The sequence below is a fragment of the Talpa occidentalis genome, unplaced genomic scaffold, assembly GCF_014898055.3.
Source record: "Talpa occidentalis isolate TD23 unplaced genomic scaffold, MPIMG_talOcc4v2.1 talOcc4.10, whole genome shotgun sequence".
Lineage (NCBI taxonomy): Eukaryota > Metazoa > Chordata > Mammalia > Eulipotyphla > Talpidae > Talpa > Talpa occidentalis.
This window is the reverse complement of record NW_023600993.1, coordinates 66,289,714-66,306,044: the sequence shown is the minus strand read 5'-3', so window position 1 is coordinate 66,306,044 and position 16,331 is coordinate 66,289,714. Positions and strand designations below refer to the sequence as shown.

Here is a 16,331-nt window from a genome sequence, read left to right as displayed (position 1 = left end):
GTGAATAATTTCACCTCATTTTCAGATTAAAAATAAAAAAAAAAAAGAAATGTTTCCAGGTCATGTTAATATGTTACATTTGAGGACAACTGGATTAAAAATTTATTAAGCAAAACTGAGTCTCACACTCCATACTACTACATGTTGGTCACTGGACTGAAGCTTTGTGGAGGGTGAGTGAAACATGTGCTGAGGTGTAAATTTGTACTCCCCAAATTATGCAGTTCTATAAATGTAAATAATAAATCAATTAATTTTATTTTACTTTTTAAAAGATTTATTTATTTATTTATGCATACATGAACCGGAATATAGGCCAGAGGTGGGGGGGGCGATGTGAGGATTCATCAGAGACACAGAGTGGGGAGCAAAACAGGCGGATCCACTGGGATACACTGCTGAGGGGAGCATCAGGTGAGACAGGAGAGATCTGCTGCACCATGTGGGTCACCTCCCTGGCCGGGGATCGAACTTGTGCTGCAGTGGCTGCAGATAACTTCATAGTACTGAGACTTTAACCCCTGTGCCACAAAGGAGGCCCTAAAATTTGATTTCAAAAAGAAGCAAATTAGAAACCAAAACAAAGGATCCAACCAAACTCTTGGGAAGTTGGCATAAAAGTCAGGGAGACAAGGAGTTCAGTGTTTTGAGGACTTGGGCTAGCTCTGCAGTGTCCCAGGTTCTGGTGTATCTGCCCCACTCACTCAGAGGGAGGACCCCTGCACCTCATCCTTCATTTTTCTCAGTGTTTCTCTAATTATGGAAATGTTTATCTTTTTTCGTGTCCATCAAGGCCTTCAGTCAACACATATGAAAGAAATTGTTTGATAGATTTAATCTATCTTTCTGTTGGTTTCTCTATCACCATCTTACTGAGTTGCAGATTTCCTTGTATCTTCTAGGTATTAATTACTTTTATTGTTTTTTTTTTTGTATCTTAATTCTATATATATATATATATATATATATATATATATATACATAGTCAATTGGTAATGCACTCATGACTGGGACTAAAACAGATCTTTTAAAATCTCACTCATTCTTTGTCCTGAGTCATCTCATTTCTGATTTACCTTTCTTATATTTTATGGCTGTGAAAGAAATAAGATAAGATAATAAGATAAGCATTCACACATACACTATATTCTCTGCTCTCTGCTTATATACAAATGATAGGTTGATTACTAAAGCATTTTTCTATACCTTGTTTCATTGGCTTAGCAGTATATCCTGAAAATTATTTCATATGAATACATAATTTCCTCATTCTTTTTTGAGATTAGCAGCATTCCCTTGATAGTATGTGCCATAATTTATTTAACCAATCTACTTCTGAGATACATCTAATTTGTTTCCAATATTTTGTCTCTGTTCTAGAGGTGGAGTTGCTGAATCAAAGGATGCCTGAATCTTTAATTTTGAAATTTATTTCCAAATCATTTTTCATAGCATCTGTACCAGTGAAAACTCCCATCAGAGCTGCATGGGGCCATCTGTTTTCATGCATCATTGACAAGGTAGGTGGCATCACTCTAGAAACTACGGAGCCATTCGGTGAAACATTGGCTCCCTGGCACCTCCATCTGTGAGAGCGCGTCCTTTCCTGACACAGCACCCACGTGCCCTTCTGTCTCTGAGCTGCTGGGCCTCTTTTCCTACCCAATGCTGGTTTGTTGTTGTTTGTCTGCGAAGAACACTTGCTATGCTAGCGCAACAAGCTATTTCTATGATATTGATGGTATATCTCAATTGCTCCCAAATAATTACGTGACTTTTGATTTCATATGGTGTATATGTGTACAGGGCCAAAGTTTTAATTGTGTGTTGTTAAATGTATTCATTGCCATTTTCCTTCTGGTCTTTGTTTCATGGTTATAAAAGCCTCCATTCTCATTCTCATTCTCATTCTCTCTCTCTCTCTCTCTCTCTCTCTCTCTCCCCCCCCTTCTTCTCTCATTCCCAACTCCTCCATTCTACTCTTAATTTTTTTTAGTCATTTAACTCTCACATTTAAATAATTGATATACTTGGAGTTTATTTGGAATTATGACATATGGATACAACATATTTTATTTTTCTGTTGCCATTCATTAAATAATTTATCTTTTTTGCCTGCTGCTTTAAGATGCCCTTCAATCACATGTAACTTATATATTTCAGTCTATTTCTGTATTTATTTTTATTCCCTTTACCTGCCTATCTATCTTCCACTGTTTTCATTATTGCAGCTTTATCATATTGTACATCTGCTTACTTAGCCTCTTATTACTCTTTTACTTTAAAACTTGTTATTTTCATATCAACTTTGACTACTTAAAATAACTATGATACTAATACTGGGCTTTCACTCCATTTTGTAAATTAAAGAGAATTTCAATATTTTTGATGTTGACTATTCTTGTCTAAGAACAATGGTTACATTTCCAGTCAGTTCAAATGGTCTTTTGATCCCTTAGAAGTATGTCAAATATTTGTTAAACTAGATCATTTCATTGTTTTACTAGATATCTTACTTTGTATTATGATATTATTAAAGGAATATTTTATATAAATCTAAAATTTTTCTTCATATATAGTATATGTATGCTATATAGGAATATATATGGTCATTGTATTAATTTTTATATATTACCTATTACTTTTTTATCCTTGTATATTAATTATTCCCAAATACTTGAATAGTACATTCTTATTACTACTAAAACATTCTGGATGATCTTTTGGATTTCAAAGACCACACAAGAATTTATACACTTGCCCATGTAAATTAAATTATAAAATTAAATGTAGTACATTTCCATTCCACATTTGTACATTTGTACTCACTTTTCTGAGTATTTTAGAGTAATACAACATCAATAATAAATTACATTAAAAATAAATAAGCTCTTACAACTCTACAACTTTAATGGGAAAGCTTCTAGATTTTCCATATGAAGCACAATATAGAGTCATATATATTGCTTACTTTAGCATAGATGTTATGTGTAGAGATGTGTATATATATATCACATATATGTATATACTTAACATATATCTGGAAATAATGGGTTAATGCAGTATTTTAATGGTATTAAAAAGAACAAAATTTGAATTTTTTGATGTGTCTTCATGACATCTTTTGAAATAATAAAGTAGCTTTTCCTGATATTAAACATCTTTGCTTTACTGAAATAAACCACTCTATAATCATTGTTTTATTTATTCTTACCTATTTTAGGCTTTTGAAATTGCCATGTTTAAGTAAGATTAATGTATAGTTTACAATTCATCATTGTCACATTTTGATATTGATATTATACTTGTTTCTTCAAAACACTTTCAATAACTTTGAAGAAATATTTTTTTTTTTTGTTTTTCTTTGGCCTGAAATAGACTATAAATTTTTGGAATTATCAGTTCCTCAAAAATTTAGCAGGACTCTTCACTTTATTCTTCACTATTCATTTTATGGGGTAGCCTTACCAAAATTCTAAATATCTTATATAGTTCTCTTTTGTTTAAATTTGCTATCTCTTATTGGAGTCAGTTTTGGTAAATCATACTTTGTTAGAAAATTGCCATTTCCTTCCAGCATTCAAATAAATTGAGAAGCTAAGCACAGAGGAGTCATAACTTTTATACTACCACTGGATTATTTTCCCTTTCATTTCATGTTTATGTTTGTGCTTTCTTTCTTCCTTAAAATTAATTGTGTGTATTTTTCTCTGAAACCTGTGTAAAAAGTATCCCCAATGTTGATACATGCAATTGGTATTGTTATTATTTTTTGTGAGGACTTTTTGTTTTCTTGTTGTGCTATTAAATTCCAGTTTCATTACATTAGATAATAACAGAACTTCTGAATTTTAGAATTGATTTAAGCTTTCTTTTTGATCTAATATATTTTCATATTTTGTGAGCATCTTACAGGCATATGAAAAAATGTATTCCTTCTGTAAAGAGTATTTATTTTAATATATTAAGTATTCCATATTAAATATTATATTAAATGTTCTTTGTCTTATGTAGTAAATGCAAATTAAAGATGCTTGCAAGTATCTAGTTCTCATTAAATATCTAGTAGTTTTCATTTTACTTTTATAGTTACTATATTATTCCAAGAATATAAAATTATGTACCTTGTCCCTTAGCATTTTAAAGTGTCTTTCTTTGTCTTCATCAATGACTTTTTGCATGAATTAAGTTTTAGCTCATGTTAAGATAAGTTACTTGCTCTCTTTGTTTACATATGCTAGCTTAAAACTCCATTTCGTACTTCTATGTACATATTTTAATCACTAATTTTATCTATGTCTCTTGTGATAGAATAAAGCTATGCTTTCATTTTGATATATTATTTCAACCTATTTTCATGTATCGAAATGCAAGATATGTTTAGCTTACTCTCTCTCATTTTTTGTTTTCTGTTTAAAATTATTTCCATGTAGATTTTTCCATTGTATAATTTTCTTTATTTATAAGAAAGAATTGCATTTTAATTTCACTGACTTACCTTCTTAAGCATGACTTTATATAATACCATTAATTATCTATTTTTTGAATAGTTCTTGTTAATTGCCAACAATTAGCTTTAATAACATGAAATATATTCCTTCTTCCACTTTGATCTTCTTTTGATCTTCTCTCTGATTTTAATTTATAACAATCTCTATTGTCAAAAACTCATATACAGATTAGTATATTTATCAGTTTTGAATATCCTTATATTTCCCACACACAATGAAACATGAGGATAAAAGCACAAACATTACCTCCCACCTTTTTTCCTTCCTTTAATTTTTTGCTAGTTGTGTAATTATTTTAGGTGTCAGATTTTTGTGACATCTTCTGCTGCAGGGGGTCTTGCTGCCCCAGCCAGATAAGAAGCTGGCAAGCAGCTAAGAAAAGGGCCTCACACCATGGGGCTGAAGAAAAGGGCCTCGCACCATGGGGCCGAAGACTTTTAAAGAACCTCACACCTTGGGGCTAAAGATTCCTTGTGCCTCATACTGTGGGGCTGAAGAATAAACATCCCTTTGTTTTTTGTTCTTGGTCATAACAAGAAAAAACTTCTTGGAAAATACATTGAGCAATAAATTATACATATAAGAATATTGCAAGTACATGGCATGGAGAATTACTTGCTTAAAAATTAAACACTGAACAATTTGGCCCACTTGACAATGGGAAATAGTTGTTGTACAAGAGCACGCCTGATAAGCAACCCAGAACTGGCCACACATTTCATTTCATGGAAGTTCTGTAAAGAACCCTTTTAATGATTCATGAAGTTGATTACACTAGGAGTTTCTAGGTAGAAAAAGTTCTGATAACTGATAACCAGGAAGCAACTGGTCTACTGGTGTCTAGATGCAGGCCATATAGATAGAGTGTCCGGAGCCGCCTGGAGCATGCGCCGTGTTGCGCAACACACGTGCCATTAATTAAGTTTTGCTTTACCATTTTGCCTGCTGAGAAACCACAGGTGTTTCATATTAATCAAATGAGACTGGGAGGTACGATGGGAGGAGCTACCTGGATATAAGAAGAGAACCATGAGAAGGTCAGGAGGTCATTGTGAGAGAGGTTATTGCGAGAGGTTACCGCCAGAGGAGCAGAGAGAAGAAGGTCAGGGAAGGTAGAAAGACAGGGAAAAGTAAAAGAAAGGTAAAGGAAAAATAAAGAAGCAAACGCTAGCGTCAAGTTGTCTCAAGCCCCTCATTTCAATCCTCAGCCCTTCTCTTTTCGTGCCTGCGAATCCCGCGGGTCGGGACAGAGGAGTGTCTTGATACAGTACCTTGGCAGATAGGTGTGTACCAAGGACTATTAGCTGTCTTAGGTAATTGTTTAGGCTGAAATTATGAGTATAAGTTTTTATCATCTATTAACTTTAAAGGTCACCTCTTTTCTCAAAACACGTAGGCGCCAAACACATAGGGAAAGGAATGTACTGATTGTTTCTGTTTTGCTTCTATGCATATGATGATGTAATCCCACTGCTTGCCTTAATGCATAAAGACCCGCTGAGACCCTCAGCAGGAGATGCTTGCACCAGATTGAGTGTCTGTGTCTGCCTCACTCCTCCTCCCCTCAGCCCTCAGTTTCGCTGATGTCGTCTCATCCTTTCAGGAACCCCTGACAACATTTTGCTGGAGCTGGTCTTCTGCAGTCTTCATTCTGATGTGTCACTCCAGTTGTTGTTTTTGTTATAATTTTATTTCCATGACTAAATTAATGTAATTTTCACAGTCCTTTCCTTGATTAGTTATTTCCCTGGTCAGTTAAAGGTTTTTATTTAGAGAGTCCCTCTAGAACAGTTCAGGGGAAGAATGACTCCAGGGTTGCTGCAGTTTCACTGCTGCACAGTTGCTCTTTCTGTGCTGAACAACATGCTGGGCATCAATGTGAGGATCATTCTTTTTCTGTGTGAGGATTCTGTAGGTGATACTTTCCTTTTTTCTAGTGTTGATGCTGCTGTGGAGAGCGCTGAGGCTAATCTGGATTTTCTCTTTCCTTAGTGGCTTGCTGGGCTTACCTTCCTCCCCAAAAGATATATTAATTTTGGAGGTACAGTAAGCTTACTAAGATAAGTCTCAGTTTAACTGCCCTGAGTCTATTCTCACTGGTATATTGTGAGTCTTTTCAATATGAAAATAATCTCACTTTGTTTCAAGAAGATGTTCTTAAATAATGTGTCTAAGTAATCTTGCTCCTTCACTATTTTGGATTCCTTTTCCTCAAGCTCCAATTATATTTATGTTGGCACTCCTTTGTCTATATTCCACATCTCATTTTATTACCATATTTAAACTATTTAATTATTTATTACAATATTTGTTCTACCTTCCTTGCAATATATTAGATAGCAGTATCTTTTCTCCCTGGTGCTCGATCCAATTTCACCTTCATTTCAGTGATTGCTTAAAATTGTACTTTCTGCTTCTTTGCTGTGCCCCACCGGTTCACATTTTGTTACCCCCATTGTCTACCATGCTTGCCCTTGTATTTTATATTTATGCTTTTTGTTTGTGCTTTATGGAGTTGAAGGCATCATCAAGGTTTTTGCTTTGTTTGCTTGATAGATATATAATTGCTTAAAACTTTTTTCTCTGCTCCATTGAACTCCTTTTCTGTAAATTCCCCTCATTTTAGTTGCTTTTTCCCAAGCTTTTCTCATGATTTGTTCTTTTTACCAAATCTCATGATTTGGTATTTTTTATGGCTGCTGTTCTAGTTTTTTTGTGTGATTACTTATTTTGATTAATGTGTACTTTTTTTCTGTATCACCTATTGATAAGATATTTTGATATGGAAAGAAGTAGGACTAACTCCCAAATTAGTTGTAGTTTTTCATATAACCAAAGATTTTTGTTGTTTTTTTTAATTGCTTTCTCCCAAAAGATCATGTGCAGGCAGCTGGATCGCAGTGTGAAATCTCTCTCCTCTACCAACTGCAGAGGCAGATGGCTTCACACAATTATGGAACCTTTTGTGTAGCTCTACCTCCACTGCTTGTGGAATCAAATAGGATTCAGAAATGCTTCAATAATCAACAATAGGGCCTCCCCAGTGGCGCAGCGGTTGAGCACTGGGTTGCAAAGCTGCCCCAGCCTCTGCAGCACCGGTTTGATCGCCTGCTGCTCCCCAGCCACCAGAGGAGGGTCCCGCATGGCGCACAGACCTCTCCTGCCGCCCGCTGCTCCCCTCAGCAGTGTACTTCAGTCCTTCTGCCTGTTCTGCTCCCTGCTCTGGCTCTGGTGAATTCTCTCACCCTCCCGCGCTTCTGACTGTACCCAGTACTTGTATAAATAAATAAATAAATCTTAAAAATAAAATAAAATAAAAAAATAAAGATAAAAAAAATCAACAAAATCTTCTCTGGCTGAAAAAACAGTGAATTTTGAGCTTTAACCTCAAGCAGTCACTCAGCTTAAAGAATTTTACTTTCCTTGCCAATTTTGCTGCTTTTCAAAAACCTTTTCATGAATTATACAAGGAAAGGCAAGTTTATGCCTCTGTCTTAAAAAAAAAAAAAAAAAAAAAAAGGCCGTATCTCCTCTGGTATTTTTGGTTTTGTAAATGTCTTCTATTATTCTGTCATGATAGGGTAACTTTATTTCAAGCATTTTATTTTTAAAAAGAAACCATTAAGTTTAATGTCAAATCCATCAGGTTTTCATCTTTTTTATTTAAAATGTTTTTTTTTATTATTCCCTACTCACAAAAAATACTCTAGTGTGATATGGTCTACCTATTCCTTTCAGTAATCTACACATTGATCTTACAACTGTTTTTTAATGTGACTTAGGAAGACAGGGCTTATATGTTATTACATGTCTGATATAATAGTTTATTAGGACACTCTGTTGATAGATTGTAGGTAGGTAGGTAGGTAGGTAGATAGATACATAGATATTCTATTGATTCTGTTTCTCTGGAGAACTCACCCAGACTAACAAAGCATTATTGTGAGGCTATGTACAGTGAACAAATGTAAGAATTTAGGGCCCATTTCCCTAAAATATGATTGCAATAACCAGACCCACAGATACCATAAGCCCCAATTGATGATAGTTTTTGCTATTCGCTAAAATAGGATGTTATCTGGACACCTGGCAAAGACAGACTTGTAAAATGAATCAGGGAAAAAGTTTCCTCCTGTAGCATTACTGAGCTGATCCAGGAAAGATAGGAAGATATAAAAGAGATTTCTCAACCAAACAAGAGCACTAAGTTTCACTAAGATTACCTATAAGACCTGGAAGTTGTAATTCCAAGAGGAGGGGAGTTATATCCAAAATAGCAAAAGTATCAATCTAATTTACACAGCTTATTTAAAGAGACTAGCTTCAAAGTTTGGCTTAACAGTGTTTGCAATATGCCCAGTTCTTCAGAAGTTCCATCATTGACTGAAGTGAGTTCAGCCTGGGCAAATAAGACCTTCACACTGTTTCACCAAGAATAAGGGTCCAGAAGAGTGACTTTGAGAGTCAGTCTCAGCTGATATTGTGTGAAACATGGATCCCTCTCCATGGAACTGAATCTGAGTGAAGGGCAACTTTTATGTCTACCTTCTTGGGTCTCTGATGTCCACAAGAGAGCTCACATGTTGGGCTCAATAGCTGATCAAAGACACACAGAATGATGACTATAGTTAACAGCACTGTAGTGCACATTTGAAAGTTGCTAGAAAAAATTATTGTATCTATGGTAATGCATGTTAAGTAGATTTATGTAATGATCATATTGCAATATATACAAATATCTAATCCTTATGCTGAACACTTGAAACTGATACAAAAAATATCAATTATACCACAGTTTTAATCAAATTTTGATCAATTTTTTTTAAGAATAATCAGTAACTACTATGAACAGTTATATGGAAACAAGTTCAAAAATCTAGAGGAGATGGACAAATTCCTACAACTCTACAATCACCCAAAGCTAGATAAAGAAGAAATAGAACACCTAAACAGACCAATTACAAGCAGTGAAATTGAAATGGTAATCAAAAACCTCCCCAAAAACAAAAGTCCAGGACCTGATGGATTTACAAATGAATTCTACCAAACATTCAGAGACGAATTAGTGCCTATCCTTCACAAACTCTTCCAAAAAATTGAGAAGGAAGGGACAATACCAAACACGTTCTATGAAGCCAACATTACACTAATACCAAAACCAAACAAGGACAACAAAAAAGGAAAACTACAGGCCAATCTCCCTAATGAACACTGATGCAAAAATCCTCAATAAAATTTTAGCTATCAGAATCCAACAATGTATCCATAAGATAATTCACCACGACCAAGTAGGATTCATTCCAGGGACACAAGGATGGTTCAACATCCGAAAATCAATCAACGTTATCCAACACATCAACAAAACGAAATATAAAAACCATATGATAAAATCAATAGATGCTGAGAAAGCTTTTGACAAAGTGCAACATGCATTCATGATAAAAGCCCTTGAAATTCTTGGGATACAAGGAACATACCTCAACATCATAAAGGCCATCTATGACAAGCCAACAGGCAGTATCATTCTCAATGGTGAAAAGCTGAAAGCAATTCCATTAAGATCTGGAACAAGACAAGGATGTCCACTCTCACCACTGCTCTTCAAGATTTATTTGTTTATACGAGCACTGGGTACAGTCAGAAGCGCGGGAGGGTGAGAGAATTCATCAGAGCCAGAGTGGGGAACAGAACAGAAAGGCTGACGAGATACACTGCTCAGGGGAGCAGCGGGCGTGGAGGGGAGGTCTGCACTCCATGTGGGACCTTCACCTGCGGCCAGGGATCTAACTGGTGCTGCAGATGCTGCAGGCAGCCTCACAGCCCAGTGCTCAACCACTTGCGCCACCGGGGAGGCCCAAATTTTAATCAATCTTAATCAAATAGGTTTCAGACTTTCCTTAGAGTATAGCCACTCAGAAAGGAGAGAATATGTTGATTGGCAACTTTAGATGCATGGTTTCTGTATGGGGTCTTCCTTCTTGAAGCATCTCAGAGCAGACTGCACTCTGGGAGAGGGACTCTTCAGCTCCTGTTGTTGTCTTTCTATGACACAGGCTGAATTTGGGGGTCACTTCTCAGTTGAATGCTCAACCCAATTGTCCCAATCTGGGCAGCCTTTCAAAGGTAACAAGTGACCCTTAGACTCTAGATGGAAGAAACACTTAGTTCGCCCTCCAGAGATAAAGCAAGCAATCAGGAAATTTTATCAAAAGTATTTTGTAAATATTCAAGATCTTATGAAATCTATCAATATTCTGTGTGGTTACAATTTGAGTGGTGTCAGTCCCTGTTTAGGTCAGTTCTATCCAATTGTGCCCCTTGTCCAGTACTTGACTATGTGACTTTTCACATACATGTAGCAGCTTCAAGGCAGAGCTCTTTTTTCCAGATTGCCCTCTCAACCTCCTCTGAGGCAGACAAATCTCTCACATTCAGATAACATCTTAGTGGCTTTACCTTTCCTAGGCTTCTGTTTGACTCTAGTTCCGCCAAGAGTTTGACAGATTTCTGGAGCCCTGTATACACCTAGTCCCCATCATCTCCCTGTGGACTCCTGCTCTTCCACTCAGGACATCTGCTATCTGCTTTCCCTAAACCCACTGTGAGCACCTGGTCCTCTGAACCACTGTGGCTGTGCAATTTCCCTGAGCTCCCTGACAACACCTGCTCCTCTGAGCTTACCAGGGACAACTGGGCCCCTGAGCCACTGTGCACACCTGGTCCAACTGTGGGTGCAAGCCCTTGCCTTTTCCCAGTCAGTTCTTCATTTTACATTCTATACACAATAAATTGTTGTATACCCCTGCCACTTAAATCACATCTATCTTGCCTTTTATCATTTGTTCCTTGGGTATATAAAGACAAAGCAGAATCATTTTAACAGATGAGAAACAACAATGATATCACAATCCTTAATCCCCCAATGGCCATTTCCATCTAAAATTCCACAGTGACTGCACTTAGGTTCCTAATTATTCCTCCCCCACCTCAATTCATTCTTGATTAGCTTATCTTCATTTGCAATCTCCTTTCCTATCTAGCGGAGTAAAACATGAACTATAATGCAATTTACCCCCCCAATCCCAACTCAACACACAACTCTGACCTAAGTAGGAGGAAGGCATAGTTCTGCTCTCACTGGGGTCGGGGCTCCCTCCTGCCATCCAGGCCCTGGGGCTGCTGCCCAATCTGAGGTCCATAAGGTGCTCTTCAAGAGGAAAATAATCCCGTTTTAAAATACTTTCACCGAAATTTAATTTTCTATCTTGCCTTTAATGAAATGTCTTTCAAGAAGCTTCTGTTGGAAATGTGATTTCCTATATTCTGCTACAAAAGGAGAGTAGAGCGAGTAAAGAGGGAGGGGGGGAGGGAAGAGTCTGGATGAAAAGCGGTAAGAGTAGAAATTCACCTCACCCATGAGAGTGGTGCCCGTGCAGGCATATGTCCTCATTCTCAGGCTCCTACCAGTGGAATGGCCGCTTACAGCTTTTCAGCGGGGAAAACAAAGAAAGACAGCTCTTCTCCCCAGAATGCATAGATCAAATGGACTGTGAGACATCCTAAAAGTAAAGCACAAAGAGAAAGGATGCTCTTGAATTATGGGAACATGCTACATTTTCTGTCTCTAGGACTGATTTTTAATTGCTCTTGCAGCTTTATGACTGTGCACTTTGCATTGCTTTGTTGTCATTCCTGTTCTTTAGGGAATAATCTATTTCCTTAGGATAGGAAACTGACTTTTATTTTCTACTTTTGCATAAAATTCCTGAGAAACAAATTGAAATGGAGGATGTGCCATTCTGTCTTTCTACATCAGAACAAAGTCTAGCCCCCAGCCTTTGCATCTCTTCTTCATGAAGGCAGACAACCACATCCTGAGTGGATTGAATGGTGTGTCTGAACCTGAACTATAAACATTAGTCTCCGTTTCTGGAAAAAAAAATATTTTGAACATTTTTTTGATAGCTTTGATTGATTCAAATGGTAAGAGGGGATTGATTCAAATGCTTGAGGGGATTGATTCCATGCTGTTATACCACTTTGCTTGAGGGGAGTTTGTTTCACAAAACAAAGTTTGTGTTTCAGTAAATGCTGTTTTGCAGTGCTAGAAGGGGGATGTTTCCTCATATTAGTGGGGTCCCCATGCAGTACTGACTCACAGACCTTCTCTGAATTGTCCAGCAGACAGGTGTCTTTTCTCCTCTACACTTCCATTAATTAACTGAGCTACTGCCCATACTTATTTTCCTATTCTCACCATCTTCTTTGGTCATTCATTCATTCCATTTATTTAATGTCTATTATGTCCATTTCACAATATTATCTTACAGTGGTTTCATTTGTTGAAGAAAAGGTCTTTTTTTTCTATAGCTTTATGAGTACCTGAATGCCAGTTATAAGCACAGAGAACTGCTAATTTGGGAACAAGTCTAGTTTTTCACATAAGGGTGGTTCATGCACGTTACTTTCTATTTAACTATATAGCTACAGGACAAAGTTTTCAATTAGCACCAACCATAATCCAAAAGTGAGACAGAGTTTTAGTTGAAAGTGAGAGCAAAGTTTTCACTTGGGGTATATAGGAAAGTTATGATCCAGGAGTCACACAAGCAAGTCACATAAATGCTTCAAAGTGTATGTGGCAAAGGCTGAGGATACACAGTTTATATAGACAGAGCTACTGCTTACACGTGAACTAATGAAATCCTTTAAAAGGGGAAAAAACAAGCTTCTCCTGTGGTGTAGGGGTTAAATTCTCAGCACTATCACACTATGGCCAGCCACTGCAGCATAAGTTCAATCTCCAGCCGGGGAGCTATCTCACATGGTGCAGCAGACATCTCCTGTCTCTCCTGCTGCTAGCCTCAGCAGTGTATTTCAGTCAGTCTGCCTATTCTGTTCCCCACCCTGTCTCTGATGATTCCTTTCACCCCCACCCCCACACCTCTGGCCTACACCCCATCTCTTGTATGCATAATAAATAAAATTAATCTTTAAAGAAAAAAAGGAGGGGAAACAGGCAAAAGGAAGGGCTGTTGATGTAGTGAGTTGATGTAGTGATGGCATGTTGATATAGTGATAGATTGTTTTTCTGAAACTTGGGTCCAATAGTGTTTGTTGCTTTCTATGAATGACCAGTGCTGTTTCTCCAGACTCTCCATATCCCTACTATCAGGATGCCGGTTTAAGGAAGGGCGATACATGGGATTGTAAATCCAGGTTACCAAGTGATCAGGCATGGTAGACACATGTAAGTTCTGGTCCCCTCATTGTCTCCCAGCTTCCTGTTAAGTGTCCTTTTTATAATGTTGATTCCATTGTTTCTTAGCTATCTTTACACAACATTTGTGAAGATGCCCAATGACAGATGCCCTCCCTCTGCAGATCTCACTGTGCCATCTTTTCCAGGACAGTGGTTGTAACTAAAGTGAGAGATTTGTGTTCAAGCATACTCTGGGTGTGAATGTTGAATCTGCTACTTACTTATCCAGGTTTGATGTGAAATAGATACTGAAGCTCTTCACCACTTTATGGGTACTACGACAACGATTTAATGAAGAGTTGGAATAGGCATGACAACAAATTTAGCCCCCCATTTCCCCCCAATTCCTAGGTGTTCCAGAGCTCCATTAAGTTTCATATAGTTTGTCTGAGATTCTACAAAAGCCTTTATAAGACCTCTTTTTAATCCATTTTATTGTGATATCACTTACATACTATAAAAAACACTTATTTTAAGTTTATAACAATAAATTTAAGCTAGTGATTATATGTATCCACCATACAACCAAATCAGGGACATTTTAATCACCCCAAAATGCTGTTATACCACTTTGCAGCCAGTGCCATCCTTACCCCCAGACCCAGGAAACAAGAGATCTGCTTTATTCTCTATGGATTCTTTTGCATTTTTCCAGAATCTCCTGTACATGGAATCATGTGACTTTGTGCCATTGTACATATCAATAGCTTGTCCCTATTTACTACTCAGCAAGTTTCCATTGATGGGATGCACAGTGTTTGCTCATTCACCAGTGGATGGAATTTTGAGTTGTCTCCAGGTTGGGACTAATATTGATAAAGCTGCTACGAACATTTGTGCAGTCTTTGTGTGGACATATGCTCTCCTCTCCCTTTCATAAATACCAAGAAATAGAAGGGCTGAGTCTTACGGTAGGTATAAGTTTAATTTTATCAGAAAGAGTAGATCTATTTTTCAAAGCAGCTGCACCATTTTACATTTTCATCAGCAATGTAAAAGAGTCCCAGTTGCTCCACATTCCTGCCAATTTTCAATGTCGATCATCATTCGCATTTTTGCCCTTCCAGTGGGTGTATAGTGAATTGCCATATCTTTTCTAGTTTTAACTTCTTTGAAATTCTACATCTTGGATTTAGTGAAGAAAAGATGGTGAAGGAGAACATACAAAATGAAACCCTTATTTCTCTCCCTACAGATCTAAAATTCAAGTAGCATATACTGAGAGATTCTTGGAGAAGGGACCACAAGGCAGGATGTGATGCCTCTGAACAAGAGAATAAAATGCATTAATGAGTTTCCCTGGAGGAATGTGCCCAATGTGGTATTTTGTTCTGACAAGTATTGAAAATGGCTTCAAACAGGAGATGGCATTACAGCTAGTCGTCAAAGGAGAGAGATTTTTCAGGAGACAGGCAGAGAATGAAGGAAATATAGGTAGGCAATGTAGGGGGTAGGGGTAGGAGATGAAGGGGAAGTGCAGGACATTCTGTGCTCACAGAACAATGGAATGAAGGGACTGAACCATGATTGGGAACAGAGGTTATCCTTGAGTTTTTGAATATGAAGAATTTATGTATTCCATAAGCAATCTGGTTAGTATTTTTGAAGTTATGACAGAGGTTTCTACTTTAAAATCTGTGTGCACTGAAAAGTAACCTCAAGTGGGAAAGCCTGGCACTTAATAAGTATGCATTGAATGAATGATCAAATGGATTAATGAATAGATTTCCTGAATATAGAAAAATATACCTGGCAATTTTGCGACTGAGTAGACAAAATGTTCAGGTAAGTTTATAGGATATAAATAACCTCCATGAGGAAAATTTGGATACAGCTTCTTTTAGATCTAACATTAAGCCTGAGATGTTTTTTATATATGCAAATATTCCATGTAAAGAAAAATATTTAAAGAAAAGGAACAGCATAAACATAGCTTTACATAAAGAAACAGGCAACAGAAACAGGGCTTATTTGGTGTAGTTAAGAAAAAAGTTTATTTTTAATGCTTTGCATATTTATATACCAACAAGCTATATGCAAGGATCTCTTCTGTGTCTTCATTGCATTTACTTTTTAATTCAATAAGAATCTAGTCAGTATCAGCTAAGGCTGTGTATGAGGATGCACTAATTAATCAGGCCTGGTACTAGAGCAGCAGCGGAGTAATAAAATGAGAACTTAGCTTGTGGCCATGGATTTAAGTTCACTCAGCACCCTCCACTTAGGGCAAGTGGAGGGTAACTGGAAGAGGAACTAGGTCTATCCTCCAAATCAGCTGAAGGATCATTGAAGGAGTGGCAACTGAAAACCTAAGATAACAGAGTTTTAGCAAAGAGAAAATCTGTGGAGAGTGGCCAACAACCCACTGAGCACAAACTATTCCCCCTGCCCATGAGGCAGAATTAGGAGTGAATTAGCCATGGAGAGCAGAGGGACAATGCTGGGAAAGGAGCAGGTCTAGTTAAGAGTGCACCAAGAATGAGCAGGGTAGGGCTCAAACCAAAGTGCTAGAAGAAACAAGTTACGTGTCATGAAGAACAATGGACACATACTATGAA

At 37.1% G+C, this 16,331-nt stretch overlaps 1 long non-coding RNA gene across 1 annotated transcript in view; it reads left to right on the top strand.

Annotated features, from left to right (window-relative positions):
- The window catches only part of LOC129146532 (uncharacterized), a 33,143-nt gene extending 18,076 nt beyond the window's left edge, over window positions 1–15,067 (top strand). The window contains exons 2-3 of the long non-coding RNA XR_008553397.1: window positions 1,381–1,520; window positions 14,969–15,067. This is a non-coding gene — a long non-coding RNA (uncharacterized LOC129146532). The remainder of the gene's footprint in view (window positions 1–1,380; window positions 1,521–14,968) is intronic.
- Window positions 15,068–16,331: the final 1,264 nt, after the last annotated feature.